The 16,117-nt window shown below is 45.7% G+C and overlaps 1 protein-coding gene across 1 annotated transcript in view; it reads left to right on the forward strand.

Annotated features, from left to right (window-relative positions):
* The window catches only part of CDH1 (cadherin 1), a 69,449-nt gene that overhangs the window by 26,893 nt on the left and 26,439 nt on the right, over positions 1–16,117 (forward strand). The gene's annotated exons all lie outside the window — the stretch shown is intronic.

Here is a 16,117-nt window from a genome sequence, read left to right on the forward strand (position 1 = left end):
ATGTTCATTGCATTATTTGGGGTAGCCAAACAGTGAAAACAACCCAAATGTTTATCAACTGACGAATGGATAAACAAAATGTGGTCTAGCCACACAATGGACTATTATTCAACCAGAAAAAGGAATGAAGTACTGATCCGTGCTACCACATGGGTGAACTTGAAACATCATGCTAAGTGAAAGAAGCCAGATACAAAAGGCCACATGTGTGTGATTCCATTTCTGTGAAATGTCCAGAATAGGTAAATCCATAGGGACAGAAAACAGGGGGGTGGTAGCCAGGGGCTGGGGAAAAAGAGGAATTGGGGCTGACTGCTAATGGGTACATGGTTTATTTTTGGGATGAGGACATGTTTTGGAATTAGACAGTGATGATGGTTGCACAACATAGAGAATAACTAAAAAACCACTGAAATTGTACACTTTGAATTGGTGAATTTTATGTTATGTGAATTATCAATTTTTTAAATGCAGTGGGGGAAAAAAATAAGATCATTAGTGAAATAGTTCCTGTTCGTGGTAGAGAGCTTTTGCTCTAAGCTTTTAGTAAACAACCTCAAGCGGGTGATTCTGCTTGGCTCTGCCCTCTGAAGGACCTTGGTTTGCAGGCTTCCCATAAACAGAATGGGTTCTGGGAAACCACAGCCACCTACCTACCAAAGAAAATGGACACCGAAATAAGTTGGATGTATTGTTCAATCAAAAGGCAGGCAGACTTTTGAGATGAGCCTAAGCTAATGGCTTAAAATGGTGTTTAAAAGAGAAAGCTGTGCCTGACTGGTCTGATCTGCCCAGTCAGCAGAGATGGCGCATTCAAAATGAGAAGTATTTAAAGCTGGCATCAATGGCACACATTTGCCCTGTCTAACAGGGTTTAGTTAATGCACAGTTCTCCTGTGGAATTGATTAAGGTAGGAAGGTTCTTTCCCCTCTTCCTGGCTCCTCTGATGTGTCCCCTTTATGTCACAAGGCAAGAAGTTCTCTGGGAAGTAACACCCAAAGATTGCAGTCTTATTTAAGCAAATTAAGGCCTTTGGGGGTGGCCAGGTGGCCTCTCAGGTTTTGCCAGGGCCTGTGAGCCCTATTACCAGCCAAGGTGTTGAGCCAACTTTATTTACAGCTCTTAGAGCCAGTTCCTGTGCTGTTGAAATTCCCCAAAGACCTGTCTACATGGGCCTTGTCACATGTCAACACTCTGCCTGTTCCATCAGCACGTTAGCCTTCCACCTGCAGTGTGGGCTTGAATGAAATGCCCCAGAGGCATCTCACCTGGAACCCGACACTCCCATGTGGTGACTTTAGGCAGGGAGTAAAAAGACAGAGAGAAACAGGGAGAGAAGAGACACCCTGGCAGATCAGATGGAGCAGGGTAAAGTGGAGATTAAGGCTTTGGGGTCAGGTGGGCTTGAGTTCAGTTCCAAGATCTGCCTGTTTGCTAGGTAGGTGACCTTGGGCAAGTCACTTCACCTCTGTGAGTCTTGGTGTATTCACCTGTGAAATGGGGCTGCAGTACGTACCTCCCAGGATGGTTGTAGGGATTCACCGAGGTTCTGCACGGTGCTTCTCGTAGGGTTAATGCTTGATCACTTACTGGTAACCAGAGGTGTGGAATCATTAGGGTGATTAGCAGTCCTAGCTGGCTTGCAGGCTCTTGAAGTTATGGTGGGTACTCCTGGCTCATGAGCATCGTTGGACGGTTTCAACTGGGGATCCAAAGCCCTGAATTCCCAGCCATTCTCAGGCCCCACCGTGGCCTCTGGAAATTAGGCCCACCTCTGTGCCCTTGTCTTCAGGGTTCTGCTCTTGGATCGGCTTTGGGACCATCTGGGGCCTCCTTGGGATCTGGCCAGATGTTTGGGGGAGACAAAGGCACCATTTATTCATTCACCAAATATTTATTGAGGACATAGTGTTTGGCACTGGGGTAGGTGTGTAGATACAGTAACGAGCACAATAGTTAGGCAAAAGCCCTGCTCTCATGGAACTTACATTCTGTTGGAATAATAAATAAGTAAAAAAGGCAATAAATAAGTAAATAGTCGTGATAAATACATAATGTGGTAAGTGCTGTAGAGAAAAAATAAAGCAGGGAAGAAGGATAAGGAAAGAGTGCTAGAGGCAGGGGAATACTATTTTAAATACAGTGTTCAGGGTCTACAGGGAAGGTGACCTTTGAAACAAAGAAGGGAAGGAAAATCTGGGGAAGACGGGTTATTGGACAAATGGGGTCATCCAGGCAGAGAGAACAGCAAATACAGATGCCTTGGGCAGGAGCGTATCCAGCGTTGTTGGCCGGAGTGAATGAGGTGAGGGTAGTCTCCGACAAGTTAGAGAAGTAGCTGGGGCCTGATCACAGGGATTCGTGCTTTTATTCTGAGGGAAATGGGGCTCTCTGGAGGGCTGTGAGTAGAGCAGAGGCATATCATTAATCTGACGGTGGTTGTCACAGGTTCCCCAGGTCTGCTGCGTAGAGAAGAGGCTGTAGGGATCTGGGCCAGAATTGGGAAGACGGGCTACTGCAATGGTCTAGGCATCAAGAGATGAATTAGGTCTATGGAGGAAAGAGTGTCAGATATTTTGCTGTCTCCATGTTTTCCTCCCACCTCCCATTTTCACCCCCTTCACATTTTGAACCCCCTGTTCTCACCCCTCACCTGTGCGTTTTTATTCACAGCACTCAAAGCATGCCAGCAGGAGGTTTGGAGTTATTTTTCTGCTGGTGCTCAGGGTTTGGGGCTAGCGAGGCATCGGAAACGACCAGTGATTGTAGCCTCAGTTGAACGCCTGTATCCTCTCATCCCCCTCCTGACACCCACAACGCCAGTTTAAGCCCTAAGTGTGTCTCTAGTCCTGAGCTCCTCTTTTGGGGTCTCAGACCCCTTTAAGAATCTACCAGAGGCCATGGAGCCTCCCACAGGTGTCCACGTCTTTCCTCATAATTCCAGGGGGATTCCTCGTAAATCCAGGGGAAGGGAATGAATGACACCTTCCCATTCACAGACCCAGAACCTTGGCTCAATTCAGTGGTGCCACTGCCAAGTCCTCGGGGGATGGGGGGAGGGGGCGGGGGGTTGGGCAAAGCAGAATAGTAACGTGGGAAACTTGCTTTCATGGCCACTGAGAGGTTTCCAGGTGGTCTGAGAAGGTACCAAAACTATGATCATGAGAGGTGGGGGAGAAATGACTTCTCCAAGATAAGAGCTTGCCCACAGGCAAGGGCACCACACCCAAAAGCAGGAGTGGCAGATCCTGGGGGGGGTGCATGGGCCAGAAGGAGGCACTGATAGGATTTTAGTTTACAGAAGGGGCCCTGAGGTTTCTGCCCTACCCCAGCCAGCCCTTGAGGCTTTTGTCTCCTTGCAGGGTGGCCTCAGAGCAGCTACGGAAATATAATCTGACGCTAACAGCAGCAACGCGGGTTAACGACCGTGTTTCCCCGAAAATGAGACCTAGCCAGACCATCAGTTCTAATGTGTCTTTTGGAGCAAAAATTAATATAAGATCCGGTCTTACAACATGGTATATATCAAGTCTGTGCAGTTGCTGAGAATGCTTTCTTCCCCTATTGTAGAAAGAGGAAATTGAGAACAAGGGTTAATTTTCCTAAAGTCAAACACCACTAGTTAGAGGCACAACTGCGATGAAAATCCAGATCTGTCTGGACTCCAAGCTCATACACTGAACCTCAGTGCCTGATGAAGCCATCTGAGCTTGAGTAAGGGGCACTCGGGAGGCTGGCGGCCCAGTTCTGTTTGGGGTGAGATCAGAGCAAAAGACATTTCCTTCTTTTCTTGGGTGGTCTTGCTGTTTCTACTCTTTGCTGGCCCTTATTTTGCCCTCTGGTGTCACTGGCACCGACCTTCCTAGAAAGAGTCAGCCCTGTACTATTTACTAGAGTGTCTCCTAGTCTGTCACTTGATCATCCTTGCCCCTTTGCGTCTGGACCAGTTCTGTGGGTCAGTGTCCGTCTTTCCAGTGACTCTTGGAAAGGAAAACAGCATTCATCATTTAGATCATTAGCTTGAAACCCTGAGAACGAACGTACTTATCAAACCACAAATAGATTCGGACAGAACAAGACCATATGGCTTCCCATATCTGAGCGTCTTATTTCTGATAATGCAACTGAAGTTTGCGTTAGGAGTTGTGGACGACCAAGCACAGTGCTTGCCTGTTGAAGTTAGCTAAACGCTAGCCCTCCTTCAATTCAACCCTCTCGTTAAAGAAAATTGTGTGAAGATAAGAAAGCAAACATGAACCAAAAGAATACAAAAACAGGGAGCTCCCTCCTTTTACTCCTTCCACATGCAGTTCACCTCCCGAGACAGCCAGTCTTACCAGTTTCTTGTATCCTTCTGAAGATATTTTAGATATATTCTCTATCCCACTTTGCTTTTTGCTTTCTTTAAAGACGAGTTCCTCATATGATTACATATAGATTTATTTGATTCTTTTTAACAGCTACCTCATTCTTTTTAATTTCTGCACTATTTTCTGTTTAGTGAGTACCCCCTGTGTATTTAACCTGTCTTATGTCGGTGACATTTCTGTCTACTGCCACTAAAAACTAGCCTGCGGTGACTGTGTTGTCTGTCCTCGTGCACACGTGTGAGTCCATGTGTGGGAGGAGTTCCTAGACACAAGCTTTGCCAGATGAGGATGGAAGTTAGTAAAAATCTATAAACATTATCAGGATGCCGTCCAAAGAAAAGTCATACCGGTTCTATGTGCCACGACGTCCAAGAAGGCCTCTGAACATCTTTGCTAATAGCTCACCCTGCATGGTATAGGTGAGGAAACTAACCCAGAATGAATGAACGGGACTTGCCTGAGCACTCGTCTTCCTGACAAACCCCAGAGAGAATCTGGTCACCTGATCTGGCATCTAGCATTCATCTTACTAGGCCAGCTGACAGGAGTTCCCCACCCCTCCACCCCCACAGCACCTCTTCCTTCTCCAGTCATGTGTGGGTCATACCCCTTCTTTCCCACCACGTCTCCTGTTTCCTGGGTTGTTGAGATTTTCGGAGGGATTGTGGTCATCTGGGAACAAAGCCTCTGAGCATTTGCAAAGATATAATTTTTCTCCTATAAAGTAAATAGTAAGCAATTTACATATAGTCCCCTACATTTTTAAGAACTTTGTTAGATAATATGTATATGTGACTGAAAAATTAACCAAAATAAAAATATGTACAGTGAAAAGCTTTATTCCCACCCTGTCCTCTTTGGGCCCAATAACAGCCCCTTCTTTTATCTATAATCTCAGTTATTGGTTTATTCCAAAGTTTCTGTATGCAAATATACACAAATATGAACATACATTTTTATCCCCTCGCACTGCTTTGCTCCCTGCTTTTATCACCTAACACTATGTTTTAAAGTTCATTCCACAGCGGTGCATAGAGCCTTCTCACATGGTAAGGAAATTCCATAACTTATTTAATCCTCTGTTGACGGATGCTTGGGTTGTCTCTCATGTTTGGCTACTGCAAACAATGCCGTTAGTGAATAACCTTGTACATACGTCATTTTGCCTGTGTGCAAGCTTCCAATTTCTGATCACATTGGAAAGTGGGAAGAGGCTGGGTAAAGGAACCACAGAATCTTGTGAAGAGCTGCAACCAGGAAAATTAAGTTTTGGAACTGCTGCTGGGACAGGTGCCACTGGTCCCTGTGGTGGCAGCCCCTACACCATGGCCTCTTACAGGAGTTAGCCATGTGACCTGTGGCTGTTCCCCCGCATATGCCAAAGTCTGCATCGGGGACCATGGGTCGGTCTTCATGCCATTTCCTTATTTTCGTTTTTTTATCCTACTTGGAATTCTTGGAGCGAGCACCCCAAGCTGAGCTATTTCTGCTTATTCCTGGGACAGTGGGTTGTGGGATTGTGAGGGTTTCTCAAGTTTGAGCAAAGGCGCACGTGGGGGCTGAACGATTACCTTTAGAGCCAGTAGAGTAGATTTAGCAAACACTCTTAGAAGCAACTGCCTTTCGCATCAATGCTTATTTGTTCTTCGTAATGAAAAATGATGGTAGCACCCATTGAAAAAGAAAGCCTCCTCTTGTAAGCCCTGTTGGACAAGTGAGCACTTGTTTTGGAGTCATCTGCAAATGCATGTGACCTAGAGACTCTGTGGGAAGTGCCTGGCTTCCAGCTGTTCTGGGATTTTAGGAGTTTGGGTTCTTTTAGGAATTCTTTTGGTTCTTTTAAGAGTTTTGTTCCAAATGTCAGAGGCAGAGCGCCCAGCACAACCCACATTTGGAAAAGGTGCAAGCCTCACATTTGTTCCTTGTGTTGTGGAAGAGGTTTCCAGGCCTTGTTCCCGAGTTACTGAATGATTCCAAGTTCCGGACTCTGCGATGACTTGCTTTCCATGTTAGCCAAGGTCAGCACCTTCCTGTGTCAGCTAGCTCTTGAGAAATGCTGCCCCCAGATTGGTGCCTGTTGCTATCTGGGTTGTGTTCTTTATAGAGAACAAAGTCTGTGGTTTTAGCAAACTACCTTTGTGCCCAGCTGTATTTCCCTCCCTCTCATGTTGCTCTTAACTACCCGAGGAGCTTCTCCCCCTCCTCCAGGCAGAGCAGTTTTAGCCCAGTGGCTCAGCCAAGCCTACTTCAGAGATTGACTGGCTCTGTGACCTTGAGCAAATTAAGCCTTTTTGAGCCTCAGGCTCATCACCATCAAGGGGATTAAAGAACCCCACCTCCTTCACCTCCGTTTAGGAGTCTGTGTTTGTGAAGAGCTCAGCACAGTGCCTGCTCATGATGACTATCATTATATTGAATATTTACTCTTCTAATTATTGTTAATTAAGAATTATTTATGGCTTCTCTTTTCCTTCCGCACTTTTTTATAACTCTGAGCTTGGCATCATTGGGTGCCTAGATTGTGTCTTTTCTGAACCATGGGACTTTGACTGATGGTCCTCCTCAAAGGAGACCCTAGGAACTATTTTTGTTACAGGTTTATTGCGATGTAACTTACACCCCATACAACTTAGCCACTGTAAGTGTACAGTGAGCTAATCTATAAATGCACAGAGCTGTGCGGCCATCACCACGATCAGTGTCAGAATACTTTCATCACCCCGCAGGTTCCCTTGTGCTTACTGGTAACCAAGCCCCATGCCCACCCCCAGCTCCAGGCAGCCACTGATCTGTCTGTCTCTGGTTTTTGAGAATTTTCATATAAATGCAATATGTACTCTTTTGCGCACTGTTAAAAAATACCCAGGCCTGGGCCCTCCCTGCCTCAGACTAACTGAATCCGATCTCCTGGGCTAGTAGTCTTGTTCTTTCCCTTAGCATAATGCTTTTAAGGTTCATCTACGCTATTGCATTTATTTTTTTGTTGCTGAGTAGTTATACCATATTTTATCCATACTAATAACTATATAGTTTGATTTTCCTTCCTTCCGTCCTTCTTTCCTTCCTTCCTTCCTAATGGGCAAATGGGGAGAAAGGAGAAAGTTGGGGAAGAAGGTTCTTAAAAATATAGTAATTCCCATAACCTAATTTTAGAAACACAGAGGCTATCAAGGGATGCAGGACAGGGAAAGGGAGTGAATCAGGAACGGGGTGTGGGCCGGGATCTGAAAGACACATAACGGCATTAACAGTGGCTTCTCTGCTTGGATGGGGCCATGAGTGCTTTGTGCTTTTGGTTTTTCTTTTTCTTTTTGTTTGGTAACAGCTTTGCTGAGATAAAGTTTACACATCACACATGACATACATTTCAGTGTAGGATTCAGTGGTCATTCAGTATATCCACAGAGTTGTCCAACCACAAACAGTTTTGGAACATTTTCATCATCTCTAATAGAAATCCCACACCCCTTTGCTAACACCCCTTCTCTCCCCCCTTTCTTACCCACCAGCCCTGGGAAATCACTAATTTATTTTTGATATATAGATTTACCTGTTCTGAGCATTTCATATAAATCGAACCATAGAATAACGATATGGTCCTTTTGTGACTCGCTTCTATGGCCATTGTGATTAGTAGGATGTTTTCCAGGTTTATCCATGGTGTAGCATGTATCAGTAATTGACTTCTTTTGATTGATGAACACGCAGTATTCTGTATTGTATACTACATTTTATCCATTCGTCAGTTGATGGACACTTGGGTTCTTTTCTCTTTTTGGCTCTTATGAATAATGTTGCTATGTCATCTATGTTTTGTCACTTCCCCCCTCTAACAGAAGATACTGCTGTAGAAATTAAAAACAAAACTAAGATTTGGTGGAAAAAAAATAGATGTGGGTAACAAAGCACCCTCCTAAAAAGTGACCGAGGAATGTGAGGTGTGTGTGTTTTTCCCCATCATGTTAGCATCTGATGCCCAGAGTAAATAGAAGTCACTGGGTATGCTCACGTCCTACCATCAGAGAGACAGAGGTGGGGAAATAAGGAGGCCTCAAAACCCAGAAGATCAGGCTGTGGATATCAGATTGTGCAGGGGTTAATTTAAGACTGGGGGTCTTGGGAGTCAGCAGACCTAGGTTTGAATCCCAACTTCAGCCCCTCAATGCTGTGTGACCCTGGGAGAGTCAACTTAACATCTCTGAGCCTAGATGATAAACTGGGAGAGTGATGCTTTCCTCACTGGTTGTTGTGATAATGTAAGGTGCTTGTTATACTTTTGCCTCTCCTAAGAGCAGCCTTTGTAGAGCCATTCCGCTTTCCCATTGGGTGCTCCAAATATCCATGCCTGGGCTTTTCCAGGTCTAAAGATCGGTTTCAGTTAGTCTGGGGCAGGGCCCAGGCCTGGGTATTTTTAAAAAGCGTCCCCAGGGAGTCTGTGTGCAGTGCACATCAGACCCTGGATTGGAAATGTTACAGGTATATTGGTCAAGGTGCTTTATTTCACAAGTGGGCAGCTCTCCCGTTAGGGGAGCCCTGATCTCCTAACCCAGGGCCATCAGCTTCCCCTTCCTGTGCGGGGATCAGTAGGAGTTGGAAGGAGGAGGGGTTCAGTTGTTTGGAACCTGGAACATGGGGCCCTCCCTGGCCTCAGGGGAAACCCAACAGTAAGGAAAAGTGGGCAGGTACTCTGGTGTGAGAGAGAGCCCTTTTTTTCTAATCGATAAGCAAACAGTTCCTGGAGTTGCCCAACCTGGCAGGAGGAATGTTTCCTGGGTTGCAGGCCATGGGAATGATCAATTATTGTGTCTGTATTTAAGTAGGCGGGTTGGATGTGTGTTTAACATGCAGCGAGAAGCTGGGACAATAAAACTCGTCCAATTTCCTGTGGAAGCCAGAGGGCCTCTCCATTCTCCTGGTCCTTTTTGACAAAACCAAACCAGTTTCCTCGTTCTGACAGGGAAGAGGTTCCTTTCTATGTCTGCAGCAGGCCAGATACCAACTCCCCTTGAGAGTGGAGTCCATGGCTTCCTCCTCCCTTTTTAAACCTAATTAAGATGAGCTTCCTTGGCAGTTAGTGTCCTCCTTGGAGAACTGAAGCCAAACCCTGGGGTCTCAGACTTGAGCAGAGAAGCAGCTCCAGCTTCTTTCTCCGGCTGAGCCACCAGAGTCCCATCCAGGCGAGAATACTGAGATCAAGCTGGCCGAGGTTTTATCAGTGGGAGCAGGCCCATTTCTGAACTGCCCAGGAGAGACCTGGAATGGGAAACAAAACAGTTCTTTTCTGGCCGTGCTCTCAAGAAGGCAGGGGCAGTGGGGATGCCAGGCCCTTCTAGACTGAGGGAGCAGGAGCCTTCACCCTTGTGTGGGGCCCACGTGCTAACATTCCTTTATCCCCCTAGAATGTCAGCCCCAGGAGCTCAGGGGTCAGTACCTGTTGTGTTCACACCTGGGACTTCGGTACTAGGACAGGGCTCTTCTCACAGGGGGTGAGCAGCTGGTGAGCAGTGCTTGAGGAGGCCTTTGACACCCACCCACCCACCACTGTCACTGCCACATGGCTCGCTGCCTCGTTTAGCACACAGCCAGAGGCTGGGACCATCTCTTCAAATGTCCCTTCCTGAAGCTTTTCCTAAGTGTCCTATATTCAATTGTGCCCTCCACCCCAGCTGCTGCATAAAGCTTTGGACCCTGCTTTACCTGCTTATTTTTCTCTATTAATACTTTTCAGTCCTGACACTAATGTTTTTGGTAATTATCTCTTCCCCTCTGGAATGTTGTCAGCCCCATGAGGGCAGAGACCTTGCTTTGTTCACGGCTGTATTCCCCAGGCTTTAGAATGATGCCTGGCAGAAAGTGAGGGCTCAGTCAGTATTTGTTGAAGAAAGAGCTCTTGAAGCAGTCCCTTGATGGAGATGAGGATGTCTCCATTTACAGAATGGGAAACTGACACTCAAGGGAGGTCAGCATAACTTGCCCACAGTGACACATGAAAAGCACAGCTGGGATCTGAACCCAACTTGGTTTGACCCCATTCACACAAATGTAAAACTATAAAAGCATTTGTACTGGCTTTTAACTAACTCCACAGGTGCCCTTTATGGCATTTTTTTACCGGGCTGATTCTGATTAGCATCCATGGTGTTTGCTGTCCAATAACTAAGACAGCAGTAGCTCAAGCAGAAACAAGATTGGGAAGCAAAAATACACTGCCAGAGTGACCCAGACGGTGTGAGGTACCTTAAAATAAAGGGTGGAAATCAAGGGTGATAGATTGCCTCTTTATCCTGTGGGCACCCCTTCCCAGGGGTCTGGGGCTAATTTTTTTCTCTCACTCTTTTCTCTCTGCACTGACACCCTGCCCAGCTCTCCACCTTAGTCTGTTTTGATGGAAACAAGCGCAGGGGACTTTGCTCCTTGCTTCCTACCCAGGCAGCGCTCATTGTTGACATCTGTTTTCCGGGTGCAAGTTAAGTGAAGAGAGAGACCACTTGTAATTTGTTCTGGGAGGCTGGGAGAAAGAGCTCGATAAGCTTCAGGAGCGTAAACTTCCCATCCTGGGTTCCCCTGGGAGCTGCCTGTCAACAGGGGAGATTTGATGAGTGCAGGCGCCTCAGGCGCCGCGCGGCCCAGGAGCACACACAGCACTCTGTGGACACACTCTAGTTGTGCTTGTGCAATCTGATATTCCAAGCTGCTTATCTTTCCAAGAAAAATGTGTGCAGTTTAAGCTGATTAGAGGGACTCTGACTTAGTAGTTTAGCTCATGTAACGCGGCGACTTAACGCAGAACATTCTTGAATCTGAAGTTTAAAACTTCCTCTTTCACTTGGCTTCTGACTGTCCTGATTTGGCTTTGCAACTGGATTTCCCGGGCACAGCGGAGTTCATGCAAGAAGACAGAAGGAGGGAGTGTGTGGAGGGAAAAGATCGAGATGGGAACCTTTGCTACGAGTATTGAAGCTACTCTCCACTTGTTCTCTTCTCCTGGGTGAACTAACTTCCGGGTTTCCATTCAAGTAGGACCTCAGCTTGGCAAGTGGCTTATCCATACTAAGAGTCTGCCTGGTGGTGAAGTCCTGATCGTGGCGTAAGGCCACGGGCTCTGCCACTTCTGAGCGGTGTGGCCTGGGCAGGTCTTTTTCAGTGAGACTTCTGAGGCTGTGTCCTCATTTCTAAGTGAGGGCTGCTAAGTTCCTCCCACCCAGGGCCGCTGGCTCGCATAAGGCTGTTAGACCCTGTTGTTGGTTATAGTTCTCAGCAGCAAATGGACACAGATACTTAGAGACGTATCAGGGCAAAGAAAGAGTCTCCCTGGTGCAACCCGGATGTCCTGAGATCGCCCACGTGGGGGCAAACTGGAGGCGTGATCGTCCTTTTTCCCTCCCATTTTTTTTAAACATGAAATTATGTTCTCTGCTGAGCATGGGTGTTCAATAAACCTATAATGTTTAGTAATTTCATGGGCACTCATCAAAGGAAGATGTTCCAGAATCACCCAGTGCCATCAAAGAAAATGGAACCTAGAAAGAAATTTTATAGGCAGTGGTAGCCGTGGAGGGTTATGGCTTTGGTTGGAGTTGGAGACGCCATTCTTAAGCAGCCAGAAGAAACTCTTGCCTCGCTCAGTGAAACATTTCTGTCTTCCCAGGACTCCTTTTGTCCATCAAGTTAAACTTCTTGTCATTTATCTTCATTATTTAAGCTCTTGGTTTAAGGGTACACAATGGAAGTGTGACCCGCCCCCCCCCCCCCCCCAGGAGCCTCAGAAGGCTCACTGATCTGGCCCTCGAGGTTTTGTGTGTGACTTTCTCTTCCTGAGGCAGAGTGCTCAAGTTCAAATGATCCTTGAAATAAAGCCATGTGCTGTGTTCTTTGGTGGTTAGCTGTGGCAAATGCGTTCTGATGAGAAGGAAACAATCCATAATGCACGCCTTTGTATGTGGTGTGGGGAAGGCACTGCTTTCAAGTAGTTGCTTCTAAGAGACTGGGGATATCCCACTAGTTACCAAATAACTCAACTGTGGTTAGCTGGCTCTGATAGCGGGCCCCTGTCCTTAAATCTCAACATCTCCCAGAAATATATAGAGGCTTTTGACTGTCTTGATCCTACCCACTCACATTCCAGCTACGGGCTGGGCGGGGGTGGGAGAAGAATCCTTAAAGCCGGACTGTTCATGGCGTGATGGCAATTCTAAGCAAAGAATGCCGCTGAGTGCTCCAGGCCTGCCCCAGGACTTCTCATGAACTTGAGTTTAATTTGTATTTGAACTTCATTCATCTCTTCCTAGGGTCCTCTGATTAAAGCCACTACTTCTGCCAAATAAGCTAAAAAATGGGACGCTTGTAGGATGAATAACATACAAATTCACAATTGCTTTTAAAAAATCATTGTTATTTTTGTTGTCTTAAAAAGTAATTCACTGTAATTGTAATACACAATACAATGTAACAATATATAAGAAAGATATGTTTAACAAAAAACTGCTCCTTCCCTTACGCCAACCTCTCTTCTTTCTATCTTCCCCCTACATCCACCCAAATGGTTGTTAACCTGGTGTGTAGAATTCTATACTGTGTGTATAGAATTCTACAAATTCTACACAAAGACATTCTGGAATGTCTTTTTCAGGTTGTTTTTCCTTTAAGTACTCCTTTCTATTATTGTTGGAAAACGTATCCCTGTTTGGCATATGGGAACAGTGGTGAAGAGTGCTCACTTTGGGGCTAGTCGGCTCAGCCCCTCCAGTCACCAGTGTGTAACTTAGGGCAAAGAAAATGGGGGTAGTGATGCCTACCCCAGAAAGTGGGGAGCTGGGGGGGAATTAAATCAGAAAACTGGACATAAGGGGCACAGTGCAAGGTTCTGGCTTGTGGAGAGAGGCACGCGGAAGGGCGGGTAGGAGTATGGACTCTGACTGCTTGGGTTCCAATCTCAGCTCTGTTACTTACTAGCTGCCTCAATTTCCCCATCTGTAAAAAGGGGACACTAACAGTACCAACCTCGTAGAGTTCTGGGATTAAATATTTGTCAGGTGCTTAGGATAGAGCCAGACACATAATGTTTTATACATGTTTAAAAGATTAAGAAAACAGTCAATAAGAGGTAGTTGGAGCTGAGGTTGTAGTTTTTGATCGTATTGATAATATTATTGTGGTGAAAAGATTTTCCCATTTAGAGAAGACCCCTGGGTTCTGGGCTCTTGTCATTGGGATTTGGTTTCTAAACCAAGGAGCCAAATAACAGATTTAGGAAAGGAGGAGGATGTGCTGACCTAAAGAATACTTAGTCCCTTGCTGGCTTTATTTTTGTTGAACTTTGTATTGTGACCATGTGCAAATCTACCAATAAATCCTCTGGCAATACTCTCCCACATGCTGGCGATCCCAGGACACTGTGACCCCAAGACACTGGCCAGCCTTTGCCAGGGGTGAAGCAAGCCTCCCAGAACCTTCCCGGAGCTGGAGATCCCCCCAGTCTTTCCTATGATTTCTGGTTTATCAGCCCAGAGGATAAGGTTGCCTGGAAAGATCATGGTCCTTAATGAGTACCTCGAAATTCAGGTTGGGGCTGCCTGTCCGTCACACTTCTTCTGTCACTTCTCAAGGGGACTTAGCCCCCATTAAGATGAGATGCCCCAAAGCAGGTTAAATACCTTGCATCAAGTTATGTGCAAAAGCATTTTCATATCTCCAAGCCGCCGTCCTTGGCATGTCCCGTCATGCTTGTCATTGCCCCGGTTTGGGCCGGCTGGGGAAAAGAATTCAGTGTGATCAACGAGGGCAGCTCTTGTTCCCTGCTTATGTGACAAGCCCCCACACAGTCCAGTTGCCACATTACTTCTGCTGGGGTGAGCTGGGGAAGGGTTATTTGAAAAACATCTTGTTTTGCTAGTTTAGAAAGAAATTCCCACTTTAGCCCTAAAGGGCAGTGTCTGCCCATCTTTTACAGACTTTGCATTTCTTCTTGCTTCTGTTGTCATTTTATGGTTCATCTGTTCATTTAGCAAATACTTGTCTTCTAACTCGTTCTCCCAAATGCAGAAAAATAACAATCTCCTTTGATTTGTATTGTTCTTTTGCTTTCAAACTGTGATTCACATTCACTGTCATGGTTAATCGTCACAAAACCCTAAAGAGGTAGGTTTGATCGGTGGTGGTATTCTTCATTTCCAGTAAAGAAAACTGAGACCCAGAGAGGATAAGCATTTCGCTTAAGGCGTCTCAGCAAGAACATGGCAGAATCTGGGTTTATAATCCAGTCACAGACTCAAATCAGCCTTTTCTTCTTGTCGCCCTCTTCCTGTCATTTATTATAACCTTCCATTGATCACCCTGCATCTACCCCCTCAAATTTGGGAAACGAGTAGAAACTGCCTGAAAGGTGAGGGTAGGGGTGGGGGGTGTGGTTTTGACTTCTTTTTTTATTTTATTTACTGGGGTGACAATTGTTAGTAAAATTGCATAGATTTCAGGTGTACAATTCTGTATTACATCATCTATAAATCCCATTGTGTGTTCACACCCAGAGTCAGTTCTCCTTCCATCAGCATATATTTGATCCCCCTGATTTCTTTATAAGCTGGGAGGGAGAGTTGGTTAGGTGAGTGATTAGTCAAAGGACCCAGCTCCCGTCCTGTGAAATAACTCTTCTTGGTTTGGCTGCTCAGTTTATTTGTCAGGTAGCATACTCCCAGCTAGTAAGTGAGTGGCCTCAGATTTCTACCATCCCTGATTCTAGCTAGGAGGTAAAGGTATCCTATAAAAGTAGCCAAGGCCCCAAGAAGTTCTCTCCCCAGAGGGAGTGACAACCATGAGACTAAATAACTCATGTTAAGAATTAGTCCCAGCTCTTCTGTTCAGTAGTTATAGGATATCAGGGAAATTTCTTAACCTCCCCGAGTCTCAATTTCTTCATCTTCAGAATGGGTATTCCTGTTGCTTTCCCTCTTGCCCTCAACTATGGCCTTACTTTCTCTGACAAGGGTGGAGCTGTTCACTTCAGAAACATTTGCAAGGGTGGCGCCTGGTGGAAGAAATGAAAACTGCAGCCCATGGATGGCTTTAGGGCTTTCTGGCAGAGACCTGATCCTCATGAATGTAGAGGTGTCTAGCTGTGTAAAATAGTCACAAGAGCAGGAATTTTCATAAAAGATCACTTGAGAAAAATAGAAATTCCATTGGAGGAATGAGGGGCAATTATTTGAAAGGGAGGAAAATAGGCTAACTTGAGAGTTTCCCAGAATGAACTGTTTTATGTATTGTTCCTTCTGCCAGGAAGGCTCTTGAGCCAGGCTGACTCCTTCAGGTCTCAGCCCAGACACCTCCCCCTCAGAGAGGTCTGTCTTCACCAACCAATATAAATTACACCTTCCCCAAACTTCCCTCCCCCGCTGCCAGTCTTGTATTACCCTCTTTAATTCCTCTGTATCCACTAACATTTATCAATCACTGTCTGCAATTTTTGATTTGGGTGTTTGTCTATCTCTTCCACAGTAGTGTAAGCTCAGTGAGAGCAGGTGTCTTGTCTATCTTGTTTACAGTTTGTCCTTAGAACTCAGCATGGTTTCTGTAGCTTGGTGGGAACCTGTTGAATGAGTCCTTTGGGACTCTGATGTTTCACGTAGACACTTTTCATCACAGCTTCTCCAGCCTTGGTTATTCATACTTTTTAAACTTTTAACACTTGAATAACTATAAAGTATTAAAAAATAGTTTTGTCTTTAAGCCATTGCTCATAAGTTCCCCC

Source organism: Rhinolophus hipposideros, assembly GCF_964194185.1.
Source record: "Rhinolophus hipposideros genome assembly, chromosome: 21".
Classification (NCBI taxonomy): domain Eukaryota; kingdom Metazoa; phylum Chordata; class Mammalia; order Chiroptera; family Rhinolophidae; genus Rhinolophus; species Rhinolophus hipposideros.